The 17,152-nt window shown below is 38.8% G+C and overlaps 1 pseudogene; it reads left to right on the plus strand.

The window, feature by feature from the left end:
- Positions 1-15,539: 15,539 nt before the first annotated feature.
- Positions 15,540-16,800, plus strand: LOC118981238 (UBX domain-containing protein 6-like; annotated as a pseudogene).
- Positions 16,801-17,152: the final 352 nt, after the last annotated feature.

Genomic DNA, 17,152 nt, shown 5'->3' on the forward strand with positions numbered 1-17,152 from the left:
GAAAATTACTCTCAAGAAATATTCAGTGTTCCAACAATGAAGCACATTATTCAATACCTTAAAGATATATTTTTAGAACGGCACCTGACAGTTCTTAAATGCTTATCTCTAGAGACTCAGTCATAGAAGAGCTCACACTCAACACCACCCCAGCAGGTACCAAGGTGACTTGTCCAACCTCAGCACACTCAGCCAACCCTCACTGTCAGAAGATCAGGCCAGGGCACAGGACAAAAGAAATAGAGCTCCCATCCACATATACAAAGCTCCCATCTGGCTCCCTTCACATTTTTTCTTAATGTCTATGCATTGCTGAAGGTCCTTTCCTTGATGACGTTTGAGAATGAAAGCTACGAAATTGGATTAAAACACTTCAAACCACAACTATGGAATGCTTTAAAAGACCAGAGGTCAAATAACTTTGCTTAAAATAAATATGGATATAAAATATGGTCTTGATATAATGGTAGATACATATATCAAACTATGCATATAAGCCAGAGCTTCCTAAAAGTATTTCAGAAAAGACTGGAAATCCCTAAGCAAAGGTTTAAAAATGGGTTTTAACTTTATATTTGATATTTTCAGGGAAAGCTGCAAGGTGTATGTAGTGATTACTTAATCACTGAGTATTTCCTGTGGGCCTTCCATTGAATGAGTTAAATGCTGGCTGTCTACCTGTTAAGTGGCCACTGCCTGAACTCTCATTCTTTAGTGACATTCTTTTCAGCAGGCAGTTGGCACCCTGGGAATATTTTGGTTAAGTCACTCTGAATATAACATTATTATTACCATGATTCTAATGATTAGGTATTAGTTACCAGTTCTTTGAGGGAATAAATGCTGGGGAGGTGGGAAGAAGAAATATATTTTATAAAATATTATATAATGAAGTTCAATACTAGCCATCAACTAGTAGATCTAGTTGATATGTTGTTTAACATCTCTAATAGGCAGCTAAAGAAGTTAGCAAAAAATGGAAGAAACTGTGAGCTCACCAAACAGAGTTTTCTGTGTCGTATTCTCCATTAAGTGAGTGTAAAGAGAAAATTGAAATTTGAGTACAAAGCAACTCACTGCTGTTCTACATCTGGTTGTTTCTTACATTCGTTTGTTGAATTTGCACCTTAAGTGAGTTGTAAGGTTTCAAGCAGGTGTGCACTGAATACTTCTGTTTTCAGAGTCAGAAAACACTGAAAACAGAGTTGGAAGACAATGATACTGACCACCTATTTGGCTGTTTTCTCCCCATGACTATACCCACTGCCTGGTCTTGATTTATAAGAACTACCTGCAAAAGATAGGAACTTTGTTGTTCATATAGAATATAGAAATCATTGCTTTTATTATGGGTGGGAGAAATAAATTTTGTGCAATGTGTTTTAATCTAAATAAAATACAAATTTATTTTTTAATTTAATTTTTATTGAATTTAATGGGGATAACATTGGTGAATAAGATTATACAGGTTTTAAGAGTACAATTCTGTAACACGTTATTTGTACATTGCATTGTGTGCTCACCACCCAAAGTCAAGTCTCCTTGTGTCACCATAATATTTGACCTTCTTCTGCCTCCTTCTGACCCCCTTTCCTTCTGGTAACCAGCATACTACTATCTGCGTCTATGAATTTTTTTTGTTTGTCTAATTTGTTGCTCTGTATTTTATATCCCACATGAGTAAAATCATAAGGTTCTTGATTTTTTTCAGTCTAACTTACTTCACTTAGCATAATTTCTTAAGATCCATGCTATTGTTGCAAATGGAAGTATTTCATCTTTTCCTGTGGCTTAGTAGTATTCCATTATACATATATACCCTATCTTCTTTACCCAAACACCTTAGCAAAGGACAAGGACACTTTGGTTATTTCCATGTTTTTGCCATCATGAATAATATTGCAATGAATATAGGGGTACATATATTCTTAAGAAAAAATGTTTTCAGATAAAATTTTTACCTTTTTAAAGAAGAAAACTACAAAGAAATAGTCTTTATAATCATAGATACAAAAAACTCCTTAACAAAATACCAGTGAATTTAATCCAGCAACACATTAAAAGAACAATAAACCATGACAAAGTAGAGTTTATTGCAGGAATACAAGGTTGCTCTTCATATTTTTAAAAATATTATTCATCATATTCTCAGAATAAAGCAACAAAGCCATAGGATAGATGGCTATGGCTTTGAATAGATGCATAAAAAGCACTTAACAAAATTAAAAACTCATTTATTTTATTTTTTAACAACTTTAAGCTAACAAGGAGTAGAAGGAAACTTTCTCTACCTGATAAAGAACATTTATGGAAACCTTAGAGTGCTCACTGGTGAAAGACTAGTGCTGGACACAGGGCAAAAACAGCCCATCTTAATGCTGTAATGGAGACCCTGGTCAATAGACTAGGGCAAGAAAATGAAATGAAGAGGATAATGTTTACATAAGAAATTCTCAGAAGCTAATAAGTAGCTACTAGAATTGAAGTGCAAATTTCTGAATATTGCAGGATACACCATCCATATTTCAGAATCAATTATTTTTATGTACTAGTAGCAAAACAATTTTTGCTAATAAAAATTTAAATATTTATTTACAGAAGCAATTAGCAAAACATAAAATACCTGGAAATAAGTTAAAAAATACATGCAAGTTCTCTACATTAAAAAATTACCAAACAGCCCTGGCTGGTATAGCTCAGTGGATTCAGCGTGGGCCTGTGAACCAAAGGATTGCGGTTCGATTCCCAGTCCAGTCTGGGCATACGCCTGGGTTGCAGGCCAATTCCCGGCAGGGAATGCACAAGAGGCAACCGTACATTGATTTTTCTCTCCCTCTCCCTTTCTCCTTCCCTTCCCCTGTAAAGATAAATAAAAAAAATATTTAAAAAAACCAAACAAATAAAAAAATTACAAAACATTATTGAGAGAAATTAAGGAAAATCAAAATAAATAGACACAGATGCCATGTTAGTGGATTAGAAGACACAAGTAAATTTTAAGAAGGAGAACAAAGTTGGAAGGTTTATACTACCTACATTCAAAATTTAATAAATCAACATTAATCAAGACAGTGTGATACTGGCATAAGGACTGACAAAGATCAACGGAATGAAGTGGAGAGTCCATAATTTCACTTACATGTACACAATCAATTTTCAACAAAGGCACCTTGAGAGCAAGGAAAATCTTTTTAATGGAAGGTGGTGAAACAATTGGATATTCAATTTACAAAATGTTATCTAATTGGAACCTGGATGTTCTTTGGCATTGCTCTTGTCCAATGCAGCAGTCTGTGTTATTTTATTTACTTATTTATATTTTAAGTACATTTTATTGATCATGCTATTACAGTTGTCCCATTTCCCCCCTTTATTACCCTCCACCTGCATTCGCCCCCTTTAGTTCATGTCCATGGGTTGTATGTATAAGTTCTTTGGCTTCTACATTTCCTATACTTTTCTTAACCTCCCCCTGTCTATTTTTTATCTATCATTTATGCTACTTACTTTTTAAATTTATACACTAGTAATATATTATCAGCTAATCAAAGCATCATTTCTACTATTATGGTAATATTTATACTTCAGGAGTATTCTTTTTCTTTTTATAAAAATATCCTTTTTAAATTATAAAATCAATACTCTTTATTAATGATACTTGCAATATTAAAGTATAAAGTCAACAAAAATTACTCATGATCATACAACCCCAACTAACCAAAATTGACATTTGGGGGTGGCCTTTTATTATCTGTATTTGATGGCATAAGATTTGCATAATTCATTTTTTAAACTCGTATTATTTTGCATGTGCTTTTTGGTTAAAGATTCTTTGAAATTTTTTTTGTTTGCATGTAATATGACAATATTAACTTTCTTTTTTTAAAAGATTTTATTTATATATCTTTAGAGGGGAAGGGAAGAAGAGAAGGAGAGAAATATCAATGTATGGTTGCCTCTCGTGAGTCCCCTGCTGGGAACTGGCCTGCAACCCAGGCATATGTCCTGACTGGGAATCGAACCGCGATCGTGTGGTTCGCAGGCCCACGCTCAATCCACTGAGCTACACCAGCCAGGGCGACAATATTAACTTTCATTTAAAGAGAAAACCCAGTCTCCAGAAAGCCAAATTTACAGAAGATAATCTGTTCCATGGCCATGATTGTAAAGTTCTGGCAATCTGAACTAAATAGGCCAAGTAGGCTCTCGCCCAAGAATTTCAAAATGAAGTTTAAGAGTTAAGTGCACCTCTTCATGTGATGTATAATTATAGCCTAGTTTGTGGACTGAAGATCAAAGAAAGATAGTCTTCAGAGAGGAAAAAGACAGATGGAAATGCAGAAAGGAGAAGCAGCTATAGCCTAAGAGGGCTGTCTGAATTCCACCAGCTGTTACTGTTGGTTTCACTTCCTTGGGAACACCAGTTGGATTCCTGCCTTTGAATTCTGTGAAACCTCTCAGTCACTGTAATGCCCAGTTCCTAATTTACTTTGTTGGATCAAGTTTCCATTAAAGAACCCAAATAATACAAAAATAAATATGGCTTGTGGGAGGTTTTCTTCCAGAAACAACCAATGCTATTCATGATCAGTATACTCTTTGGCTTCACCTATGAAAAGGACCCCATTTCTGGTCTCCTTCTTCAATCTAAGGGTTGTATTAACTGTAAAAGGATAGTGTTCCCTGCTCACTCACTTGGGTGTTGAATGCAGAGTTACTCAGATTATTTATGCTCCTTTGAGGCTTTAAAATCAAACTTTTATTGTATATTTTTCTGACTTGAGAGAGTATGCAAAGGATTTGTATACTTGTCAGAAAATGTGTAAGATTTGATATTTGGTGGCCTGTTCAAATTAGTTTTTAATTCTAACCCCTTAGTGTTGCATTTGGAAAGGAAATTAAGTTTCATTTGCCTTACTATTAACAAAGTCAATAATTTTAATACTGTGAGAATAAAGCACATAAGAAATTTTTTGGCTTTTGATAGTCAATGACTTCTGTTTTCAGAAATTGACTTAGGTTAAGCATAAATTTGCATGACATATTTTCAGTGACTAAGGCAAAAAGAGTAACACACATTCACAGTGCTAAATAAAAACTGACCTGTATTAGCAATATAATTTTCATTGATTTGTGTAGTTCTAAGAATGGCTAGTAAAACAGAAGATGGATATTTAGCACAACCCTAACATGTCTTTATAATTAATTTTCCACACATTATTGAGAAAATTCTCTTTATAATTTATATCAAAAAAGAGCCTTTTGCCTAAGATGAAATATTTTTAGCTTAGAAAACTGGTTTGGCCCTAGCCAGTACAGCTCAGTTGTCTGGACGTTGTCCTGCAAACTGAAAGGTTGTGGGTTCAATGCCAGGTCAGGGCACATGCCTGAATTCAGCATTTGGTCCCAAGATGGGGCTCGTGAAAGAGGCAACTGATCAATGTTTCTCCCTCACATTGATGTTTTTCTCCCTCTCTTTCTCCCTCTTTTCCTCTCTGTCTAGGGTCAGTAAAAGAAAAAAAGAAAACCAGTTTGTATAACATATGAAGATTTGGAAACTTGGTTTCTCTACACTTCTGTAAGAAACACACTCTCAAATTATTGCAACTATATTAAATTAAATGAATTGAGCAAATATTATTCAATAAATATTAGATATTCTATGGGAAATGAGCTTGGCATTTTCTGCCCTTTGCCTTGTAAAATAGTTGGGAAGAGATGTTAAGCAACAGTAATAAAACAGGAGAGCGTGTAGAGTAATGTGTGGAAAGAAGGGGAAGGGACTAGACAAAGAACATGTGTGACCCACGGACATGGACCGCAGTGTGGTGATTGACTGTGGGAGTAGGGGATGGGATGGGTGGAGGAGAACAAAGAGGGGAAAATTGGTGCAACTATAATAGAATAACAAAATGATTTTAAAAATAAATGAATACACACACAAAATAAAAGATCTGAGACTGAGGAGAAAGAAATAGAAAAAAGATAAAGAAAAAAGATAAACACAGAAGCTAAGAACGAAGAACACAGAGGCAGAGTCCATCTTGCATTCCTGACAACTTCTCTGTCCTCCCTTTTTTGGGACTCCACTGAAAAGAACTGAAGTTGACATGGTGAGAGAGCACTCTTTAGAGAGGCAGAATTTGATCTGGAGCCTGGCAGAAGAGACAGGATTTGAAACAATAAATAGCTAAGTGAACAACATAAGCCAAAGTGTGGGGATGAGAACACACTGGTTTCTGCAGAGAAGCAATTAATCTTACCAGAGTGGAAGTGCACGTTGAAAGCCATGGGAACTAGCAGTGGGTGAGCATGGTGAGTGAAATGAAATCAGAGGATTTTAAACATAGTGAATTTAGGGAATCACTGATCAGAGGAACAATGTGATTAAAAATTGAGTTTAGGGAGATTAGTTGGGCAAGGTTATGAAAGAGACATTGGAAAGGTAGAGACTTGAACCTGGAAAACTCACTAGGGCATTGCTATAGTAATCTTTCCATGAGGCAATGAGGACTTGAACTGGAGCTGTGTGTGTCATTGCAAATAGGCAGGATGGAGAAGAGCTTTTCACAGTAGAAACATACCTGATCTTGAACAAGCTGACTTAGAGATGATGGCAGAACTTGTCTAAAAGGAGTTGGGAGGTATGAGCCTGGAACTTAGGAAGGAGGACAGCATGGAGAAGTAGACTGACATAGATCTGATATTTAGTGGCATAGAAGTTACAACTGAATCCAAGAGAATGAGAGAGATTTAAAAAAAAAAAAAAAGAATGTGAAGGTAAGAACAGAGAAGTGTATGTTGAGAACCACTTACATTTAGGGCACAAGACAAGTAAGATGAGCCAATGCAAAAGGGAGCCTGTGGCCTGTGACATAGGTGAGACTCAGGCAGTGTTGCCAGAGAATTAAGGGAACAGTGTGGGTAAAGAAGAAGGATGCCATCACTAGTGATGGGAGAAGTTAAATGACCAAGAAGATGAGGACCTTTGTGCAAAGAGTTTTCGTAGTGATCTGGGGCTGGGAACAAGATCACATAGATAAGGGAGTGAAAGAGCAGTAGATGTGTGCAGAGTAATGAAACAGGACAGGCTCTGATGGCCCCTCTACCTTAATCCTGGCTCCACCCAGCCTGGGCAACTTGACACGCAGAAGTTTACCTAAGTCTCTATGCACCTGGTTGAACAGTGTCCCTCCAAATTCATGTCTTTCCCCAAATCTCAGAATGTGACTGTTTTGGAAATAAGGTCATTGCGAATGTAACTAGTAAAGATAAGGTGATATTGTGGTAGGGTGGACTCTTAAACTATTATGACTGATGGTCTTAGAAGAAGAGGAAAGGACACAAAGAGAGATAGACACAGAGGTAGAGACTGGAGTTTTGCAGCTACCAGCCAACAAAAGCCAAGGATCATGGGCAACTCCAGAAGCTAAGAGAAAACCACAGAACAGATTCTTCCCCAGAACCCTGAGAGAATATGACCCTACGGGCACCCTGATTTTGAACACCTAGTCCTCAGGACTGTGAGGAGATACATTTCTGTCCTGTGACACCACCCAGTTTAAGGCACCTCATTACTGGCAGCTCTAGCAAACTAAAATACTCAGTTACCTCATTCTTAAAGTGAGGAAACTCAATACTTTCCTTGTAGGGAGGGTTAGCAGTATGTCCTGAAAAATACTTAGTATAGTGTCGGCTCCATAGAAAAAAGCTGAGTTACATGATACCACATGTTGTCATTCTTCAGACACTTTGGTATGGAAAACAAGAAAAAGTAATTCCAGATAAACCATGTATATAATGAAGTAAATGTTGTGTGTGTGTGTTTTCTCTTTTTAAATAAAAGTCACTGTGTTCATATTTATTTATTTATTTATTTATTGGTTTCTGAATTTTATTTTTAATTGTATTTTTCCAGTAACATTTATGCTCCTATACCACTTGCCACCTCCACCCTCCCCCCACAATCACCACACTGTTGTCTGTGTCCATGATTTCTTTTTCTGTTTTTGTTCAGTCCTTCTGTTATAGAACAGACTGAGGTGGGGCACTGAATGATATAAGAGACCCCCACTTTTCTCTGGGGGGGTTCCTTTCCCATACTGGGTTTGCTTTTCCTGCTGCCAGAGGAAAGATGTCTCTTGATGCCAGAGATTGGTGAAAAGGAAAGGAATTATTATTTATTTGAAATAATACAGACTCGAGTTCTTTAGAATACCCCCACACGCACCCAGTCCTTCCTTCTTCCCTTACCCCGTCTGGGGTACCACGTCTCAGGAAAGATGTAGACGTCTGTGGTTCAGATTCCCTGCACCATCAGCTGTGTTGCCACCACATCTCCAGTTAATCCAAAGCCACGTGGCACCTTCTCCTGGCCCACCAGCAAGAGTCCTTTCACCTCTTTTCTTCTAGGCAAAGTCTTTCCTGCTTCCTAAACCACGTGGCAAAAGGGAGCCATCCAAAGCCGCAGGGTCCCAAATCTTGTCCAAGTCACAGGGTCCCCACTCTGCCAAAGCCATGTTGTCCCTGAAAAGACATGTGGTCCCCCCAAAAGACAAAACCCACGTGGTTCCAACAAGACGCCCAAGCTGCATGGTCCCCAAAAAGATGCCCAATGGCTGCCGTGCCTGGGTTTAAATCCCAGCACCAATCTTCCTCTGCAGCCCCATTTCTGTCTCCTCCCATAATTGGCCTCCGCTGCCAGCATGCCAGGCAGGGGTAGCCCTATGGTGTATAGCCAACTGTATCCAAGCTTTTCTGGACCCCATTACAAATCCTCATTTGCCCTGCCCTTGGCTGCACCCTGTTACACCTCCACTGTCCCCCACCCTTCCATATGTGCATATTTAAACACAGAAAATAAAATCTCCAGAAAGAAGGTTAATTAGACATTTTGGAAATGATATATATTTTCATCAAAGATCAAATCCCATGTAAATGAAAGATTTCAAGAGATGTGACTATAGAGTAATAGACTACATACTTTAATGATTTACTATTGTCTATAATTTCAAATCAGTACTACCCTTCAGGGATGATACTCTGGAAGGTTATATTCTTATTCTAATGGCAATGCCATTACTTCAAATACTTTTTAATTTTCTTCCAAGCCAGCTAGTTTCAAACTATGAAGACAAAGGCTACAGTGGCTGTAACACATCTCATTTTTGATCAGTAGGAATATTTTCCCAGCCTAGTCACTCAACTGATATAACACCAAGAAACCTCTATTTCTAAACACAAAATCCACCCTCAACTCACAAACATTAGCACCAGTGAGAGAAATTTTTAAAATGTAACCAAGCAGTTATCGAAATTAGTTTAAATACTCAAATGTAAAAGAAAACATTCTGAATTTAAATAACATATCATTAATGACGGATAACCAAAGTTCTTAACATCACTTTTCAAAAGTATGTACTATTTATCAGTCTTTTCTCAGATACCTAAATGGTTAATGCTAACTGTTTACTCACTGAAGTAATAATGAAATTTTCAGTAGTGTATTTCCCATTGACACCCCTCAGCAGTTAAAAATTAAGTAAATTTAATTACATAGATTTAGATTTTTCTTCTTATATCTTAGTCCTTAGTATGTATGAGGAGGAAATGGCTTTGCTTGTCAGAAGCTTACAAAGAATATAAAGGAATAAACAATGATTCCAAAAAGCATAATAATCTATGCCATGTTCAGAATTTCAGAAAGGAAGGAGGACAAGCAAAAGGCAAAATGATCTTCTCTTAATTTGTCACTACTTTAAGTAAGTTGCCCAGAGAGTCCAGACAGATAAAAAAGGATCATTAATGAAAACTTGCTTTAAGATGAGATCTTTTTAAATGGGCCAAGACTTTTTCACTGACTAATCTTTGCCCTGGAGTAAATTAAATTCTATATTTATCCCTCTTCTGTACTTGGTATATCATGTTATACAGTGAGATACTAAACTGTACTTTATTTGAGCTTGAAAATCCCAGACAAATATAAGGAGGCTAAAGAAAAAGAGGAGCCTCCCCCGGAAGCTGAACTGAGAGGCTGAGAGTAAGTTGCATTCCGTTGTGCAATTTCTTGGTTACACAGAACCTTTGGCCTAATTTTAAGAAATGACACCAATTTAACCATTGCCTAACTTGGTGTCTTACTCAATCAATATCTGCTGATTTGATTTTAAAACAGTTTCCATTCCTTTGGTCATCAGTAAAGATGAAGAAACTAACAGAGGAAGCCAAGAGCCCTAGTAGATACAACCATTTCTCCAACTTTGAAGTGGGTCACTTGACTTTAGCTATGAGGAAGGCTCTGACTCATCCTACCCTATTCTTATAATTCTTTCAGCATTAATGGAATATATATGTAACTGGGAATACCCATTATGTATGTGTGATATATTTATTGAGTACCCAAATATATGAAGTCTGTCTAAAAGGTATCCAGCCATGTAGTATGAAAAATAGAGAAATTGATTAAGAAGATACAAAATACAAGAAACATTGTATGCAGGATAATGATGCCTCAGTCACCTTCAAAGTAGGCCCTTGGGACCTCACATAGTTCTCTCAATTGCCATCAGCTACCCTGTCATATTTTCCTGAATCTCATCAACAGGCTGAAATCTCTTTCCTTTCAAAGGTGACTTTTGTTTTGGGAAAAGCCGCAAGTCACAGGGTGCAAAAGCTGGGCTGTAAGAGGGCTGAGTAACTTGGCTGGCTTGATGTTTTGCCAAAAAACTCTGCATGAGATGTGATACGTAAGTGGGTATGTTGTCGTGATGAAGCTGCCAATCACCAGTTGCCCATAGCTGCAGCCTTCTGAATCATTCAAATAGTTTCCACAGGAGATTGTTCAAGCTTAATGCAAAATTTGATGGAGATTCTTTCCTCTACTCACTCAGTCAGTTTGAATGTGATGTCCACACAGTACATATGCTCATTCTATAGCGTTTGCCACCTCCACTGACTGGTACAGTGAAGTCATCATTGTTCATACATGCACATTCCAGTCCACTCCCCTTGGCTGCCCAGTTACATGGATGTTATGCAAACAGTTCTTGTTATATTAACAATGGATGGACTTTTTCTGGACGGGTGAAGGCAATATTATGCAATATACATAAAATATATAATATATTATTATATATTTTATAATATGATTCATATGTAGTAATATTTATGTTATCTATACATCTGATAGTACATAAATTATACATATAGGATATATGTACATGTAATACTCTTCATACATATAAAACATTAGTTTGTACTCAGTCATATTCTACTGTCACTTACTTATGTTTTCTTATTGTTTGCAATGTACATTTTGTTTTCCCTTACACCCATGCTAAGATTGGTCTTCTATTTCTTAGTACATATAATTAGTGTAATGAAAGGCAAATAATGAAAATTATAAACTTGGCTTCAATATCGTCCTTTTACAATGGGCCAACATGTGGCTATCCAGGACACTTGGGTTTCACCGTCCCACTTTTCATCAGTAAAGTGAAAGAGTATGCAGGAACAGTTGCGGGAGACTTGTATACATCAGGCTTGGAAGTGGCACACATCACATGTGGGAGCATTCCATGGCCCTACCTAACTCAATGGAGGCTGGGAAACGAATCTGGTTGGGTGCCCAGGCGGAAAGAAGAAGAGATTTTGGTGAAGAGCTGAAGCGTCTCTTTCACAAAAGTCATTCAACAAGGAGGTCTCCTTCTATAGCCATTGCATATTTTGAGCCTCCAAAGTCTTGCTAAAGCTAGAGGGCAGTTTGGAGGAGGAGCAGTTAGTTTGGGGGCATCGAGAGTCGGGTGGAATCGGGCTAGGTGTCATTCATTGGCAGGGCTTGTCCCACCCTTTTGAGACTACAGCTTTTTCAACCAGAGGAGAAATTCTCTCAGCGTTTCAGTCTCCCGACTTCAGTCCAAAGTCCCTATGGACTGTCACTGTGGCTGCCTCAGCCCGCACATCGGGGGCTGGGACTGAGCACACACGCACACAAAGTAGCAATTTCTCCTCACTCTCTCTGGGTCTTGGGAGACCTTTTCCCTTCTCTTCAAGAAAAAAAACAAGGGGGCTGACTCCACAACTCTCTCTGTTGGCACCTATGTCCCTGTCCATGTTTTTTTTTATTATTACTTTATTGTTGTTCAATTACAGTTGTTTGCATTTTCCCCCACCACTCCCACCGACCCCAGCCAAACCCACCTCCCTCCCCTGCTTCCACCCTGCCCCTTGGTTTTGTCCACGTGTCCTTTACAGTAGTTCCTGAAAACCCTTCCCCACACTGTCCTGAGACCTGCGCAGGGAACACAGAGTAAAAGACACAGAAAGCTAACAGCCTGTTTGATGGCACTTCAAATTCCCATCCTCTTCCCCAATCCACTTGCTCCTCGTCACTTTCCAAATTCCTCCCTGCACTCTGTTTCACTAGCTACATTTCATAGGAAACAATGGATGAAGAATGTTTACTCCATCTTAACCCTGAAACAGATTCTGACATTAATTTTATACTTGCTTACGTTTTGATTCAAGTATAAAACGAAAGCAACAACAAAAAACTTCAAGAAGTATACTGTAGCTTCCATAAGTATTCTTAATGTTAAGATGAAATAATATTGTGTAACTGGCAGCAATTGGGAGGGGAAGGGGAGGAAGTGTAAATAGGCTGATTTCCTCATTTTCCACAGCTTCAGTTAAAAAATATTTGAAGTAGCTAAAATTCAGGAAGAATCCACAGAAAAGCTAATAATGATGGCTACCTGAGGAGCACTAACTGGCTGGGACACAGGGGTGAAGGGTGACTTTTTACACTTCAGCCACATGAATATATTATGTTAAAAACAAAACAGGGAAAACAGAGGTAAATGCTTGCCCATCAAGAGAATCCTTCACACATCCTTTTTCTTGTTCTTTAGAGAAATAGTCTTTAGAAGTTGGCATTCCCATAGACTTTTAAAAGTCTGTTAATATTTAAATAAAACAATAATAAAAGCTAGCATTTATTTTGTATAGCTTCAGACTCCACAATAAATGTATAACATATAACTGAATAATATATATGAATATATATAATATACATATATTTCCCATTTTACAGATGAGGTAATTGTAAATCAGCAAAGTTAAATAACTTGCCTAATACTCATATCTGGTAAAGCAGCCAGACTAGGATTAGACCTAGGTAGTTAAGCAGTGGAGATAAGGGGTAGAAAATATATAATCTACTATAATATGGGAAGAGGAAAAAGAACAAGTGTAAAGACAGAGGCATATAGTTTTGAATTACTTAGAGTGAGTCAATAACTACACTCTGTTTAGAGGAGATCAGAGTGATAGAGATTACTATTAAAAAGGCAAAATCAACTCTTTCAAATTATTATGCTGGGTAATTACCATTCTATTCCCTAAAAACAGAGACTACACCGTTTTTGTGTACTCACTTACCAAAATTAACCATATGCTGGGCCACAAAGAAAACATCAATAAATCCCCAAAAGTAGACACAGTATACATAAGATTGTTTGACTACATTATAACTAAACTAATGAACTGCTAACAAATATAGAACCTCCTCCCCCAAAGCTTAAATTTAAAAAAATCTCTTTTAAATAACTTCAGAGTAGAAATAAAAACAAAAGTGACAGACTTTCTAGATAATAATAATAGAAATGTTAATAAAGGCTATGGTGTACAACTAAAAGCACTGCTCCGGGCAAATACAAACTTAAATAGTTATGCACACACCCTGTACTTAGGATGGTTTGACTTACGGTGTTTCGACTTCAGCATGGTGTGACAGCCTTACACATTAGGTAGGAACCACACTTTGAATTTTGAATTCTGATCTTTTTCCAGGTGAATAATATGCTTGAAATCTAGTACTCTCTCGTGATGCTGGGCAGCTGCAGCCAGCAGCAGCTCCAAGTCAGCCCGTGATTATGAGGATAAAGTACTGACACCCTGCACAGTGTCCTCAGCATTTTAGATAATTCTGCCCAACTGTGGGCTAATGTAAGTGTTCTGAACACGTTTAAGATAGGCTAGGCTGAGTGGCGATATTCAGGTTAGGTGTATTAAATACATTTTCAAATTATTATATTTTCAACTAATGTTAGGTTTATCAAAAGGTAATACCGTTGTAAGTCAAGGAGCATCTGCATAAGAAACAGGAAAAACTGAAAATAAATGAATCAAGCAACTAACATAAAATTTACAGAAAATAACAAGATAATACAAAGGAACCAGAAGAAAGTGATAATAATAAAAGGAACAAAGAGTGAATTAATATACAGAGACATGAAGAATTGGTAAATACATCCAAGACCTAGTTAATTTGGAAAATATAAAATGATTAGCATACATAATCAAATTAAAATTATAAGCCCTGGCTGGTGTACCTGAGTGGACTGAGCGTGGGCTTGCCAACCAAAGGATTGTGGTTTGGTTCTCAGTCAGGGCACATGCCTGGGTTGCAGACCAGTTCCCAACAGGACACGCACGAGAGGCAACCATTCATTGATATTTCTCTTCCTCTCTCCTTCCTTTCCCCTCTTCTGTTAGAGTTGGGCCAGGGGCATTGGTAAATAAAGATAAATAAATAAACTGTTGGTAAATAAAGATAAATAAATAAAATCTTAAAAAAGATTATAAAAAATATAAATTTACAAAATAAGCAATGTTTTGGAAAAGTTAAAGATCACCAGATCACAAGATTAGCACTACAGATTATTATTAAAAATTGTATATATATAAAAATAAGTTAATTTAAAATTTTTTCAAAAGGAACCAAGAAGAGAAAAAGAAATATCTAAATGGACCAATTACCATAGGAAAACATAGTAACTAGAAAACACTGGCAAAAAGCTGCTTCCCCAAAATGTCAACGACAGTTTTACAGTTGTTTACACTCCACCAAACATTTAAGGAAAAGATAAATCCAAATAAACAGAGCTTCTAATTATTCCATATAAAGCAAATATGACATAAATTAGGGAAAAACACCTAAACTAAACATGATTCTAAAGAGAAAACTACAGATTAGTCTTGCAGCATTGACCACACACTTCTAGTAAGAGATTAAGATGTGGAATCAAGTAGCATAACAAAAGAACTCGAGATCATGACCAGGTGGCATTAATTCCAGGAATTCAAAGAAAATTTATTAAGAAGTATACTAACATAATTCCCAAGTATATAGAACCAAAGGACGAATCACATAGTAATTTTCATAGATGCTAAAAATACATTCAATAATGTATCAAAATCAAAATCCTTAATAAAATAAGATTAAAATTTTAATTTCTATAAACATATTTATAAATTTAGCATGATTCCAATGAAAATACATCTGTAATATTTTTTAAATTAGAATACTCATTTTAGGGTTCCTCTGGAATAATACATGTTGAAGATTATCAGAAAAAAATTGAGCCGGTTGTTGGCTCCCACTGACCCCTCCCTGACCAGGCTCTGGGTCGCCATCCCTGCTCTCCCTCATCCCATCCCCCTCCCCCGCACACTACTGCCCCGTCTGGCCTCCGGCCACTATGAAGAAATTCTTCCAAGATATCAAGGCTGACATCAAGTTTAAGAGCTAGGGGCCCTGACAGAAGCTTATGGAGTCAGTGAAGGAAAAGACCCCCAAAGAAAAGATCAACCAGTCGGTGCTCCAGCAGCCCCACCAGGGACCCACCAATTCGGCACAGATGGCAGCCACAACGTCCCTGGCCCGACTCTAACATAAATAGCTGAGGGCTGGGCCGCAAGTCACAGGACTTCACCCTGAGCCAGGGTGCCTGAATCCAAAGAGGAAGGCTCGACTCACCTGACAGTGCCTCGAGTGTATTGCACCTGCCCACTCACACAGGCCTGAGGAAGGCCCAGCAGAACACTTGAGTCAAAGAAGCTATTCTCTCACCGGCTCCACTGACCTGGTATCTGCCTCCATCACGAAGACCCACATGTGTTCAGTAAAGATCGAAACAGGGTGCAGCCGCATGTGTACACCATTGCAAAGTATCTGGACAATATCCACCTGCACCCCGAGCAGGAGAAGAACCGGAAGATCAAGCTGCAGAACAAGATGTTCCAGGAGTGCACTAACTGCCTGGAAGGGACCCACGAGTTGTTTGAGGCCACTGGCTTCCAGGAAGCATTGTTACCTGTTCTAGGTCAGGAGGGTCCCAAAGAGTTTTGTATGCCGAGTGTGGCTGTGCTGGCCCAGCCCCACAGCCTAGAGAGGTACAAGGAGCAGCGGTTGTGTGCCCAGCCTGGTCTGTTTGGCTGCACTGGTCTGGTCCGCTAGCTGCATGTCTTCTGATACTCGTCCAGGCCTGTCCAGAGTTCGACCTGCCCTCTGATTTCTTTAAGATGGTGCCTAAGGAAGTCAAATGGGAGCTGAGGCTCAGGTCCAGCCATGGAGTGGCTAATCATTGCTGCGGCCCATGGCCACGTGGGAGAAAGAGAAACAGAGGAAGATGCGCCAGTACACTGACGCACTGCTGCATGTTCCTCTCCCGGAGGGCTGCAGGGGACCTTCTGTGCACGGAAGCAGGTGGCAGCACTCTATAGCTTGTTCTCAAGGCCCTGCAGAGAGACTGACTGCCCTTGGAGCTGCTGGCCTCTGATGGGCAGAAATGGTTAGAGGACGAGAAATTGGCCTTCAGTGAGTGTGGCCTGGTGACCTCAGCCCTCATAACCTTGTTGTAGGGCATGGCAGTACTGGAGGACATCAAAGCCGCAGGGGAGGAGCCAGGCACATTTATCCTAAAACTCCAGCTCCTGATGGCCATCAAGAAGCTCGCTTGAAATAAAAGCAGGGTTGGCTTCATCCCCCATGCATCTCTCTCATGCTCTCCTCCTTCCTCCACCACTGCTCAAGTCCCTGTTCCCCCTCCACTCCAAGGCCTCCCAGCCTCCTCTGGGTCTGTTTGCCCAGCCCACTGGTAGGGGAGACCCACTGGACCGCCACCCAGAGGGCTTTCAGGGGACAGCTACTGTGCTGTCCTTGGAAGCCCCGGGTCAAAGCCTTGTCCAGTGGCTATTAACCTGATTAACAAAAACGGAGGCACGACCCAAGGCCACCCTGTGCAGGAGCATGGCCCGGCAGCACCTGCCTAGGCCCCACATGCTGTGGCTTAGGCAACATGGCTGGCTTGGA

The sequence above is a fragment of the Sturnira hondurensis genome, unplaced genomic scaffold (genome assembly GCF_014824575.4).
Source record: "Sturnira hondurensis isolate 20B ecotype Veracruz unplaced genomic scaffold, ASM1482457v3 Scaffold0023817, whole genome shotgun sequence".
Classification (NCBI taxonomy): domain Eukaryota; kingdom Metazoa; phylum Chordata; class Mammalia; order Chiroptera; family Phyllostomidae; genus Sturnira; species Sturnira hondurensis.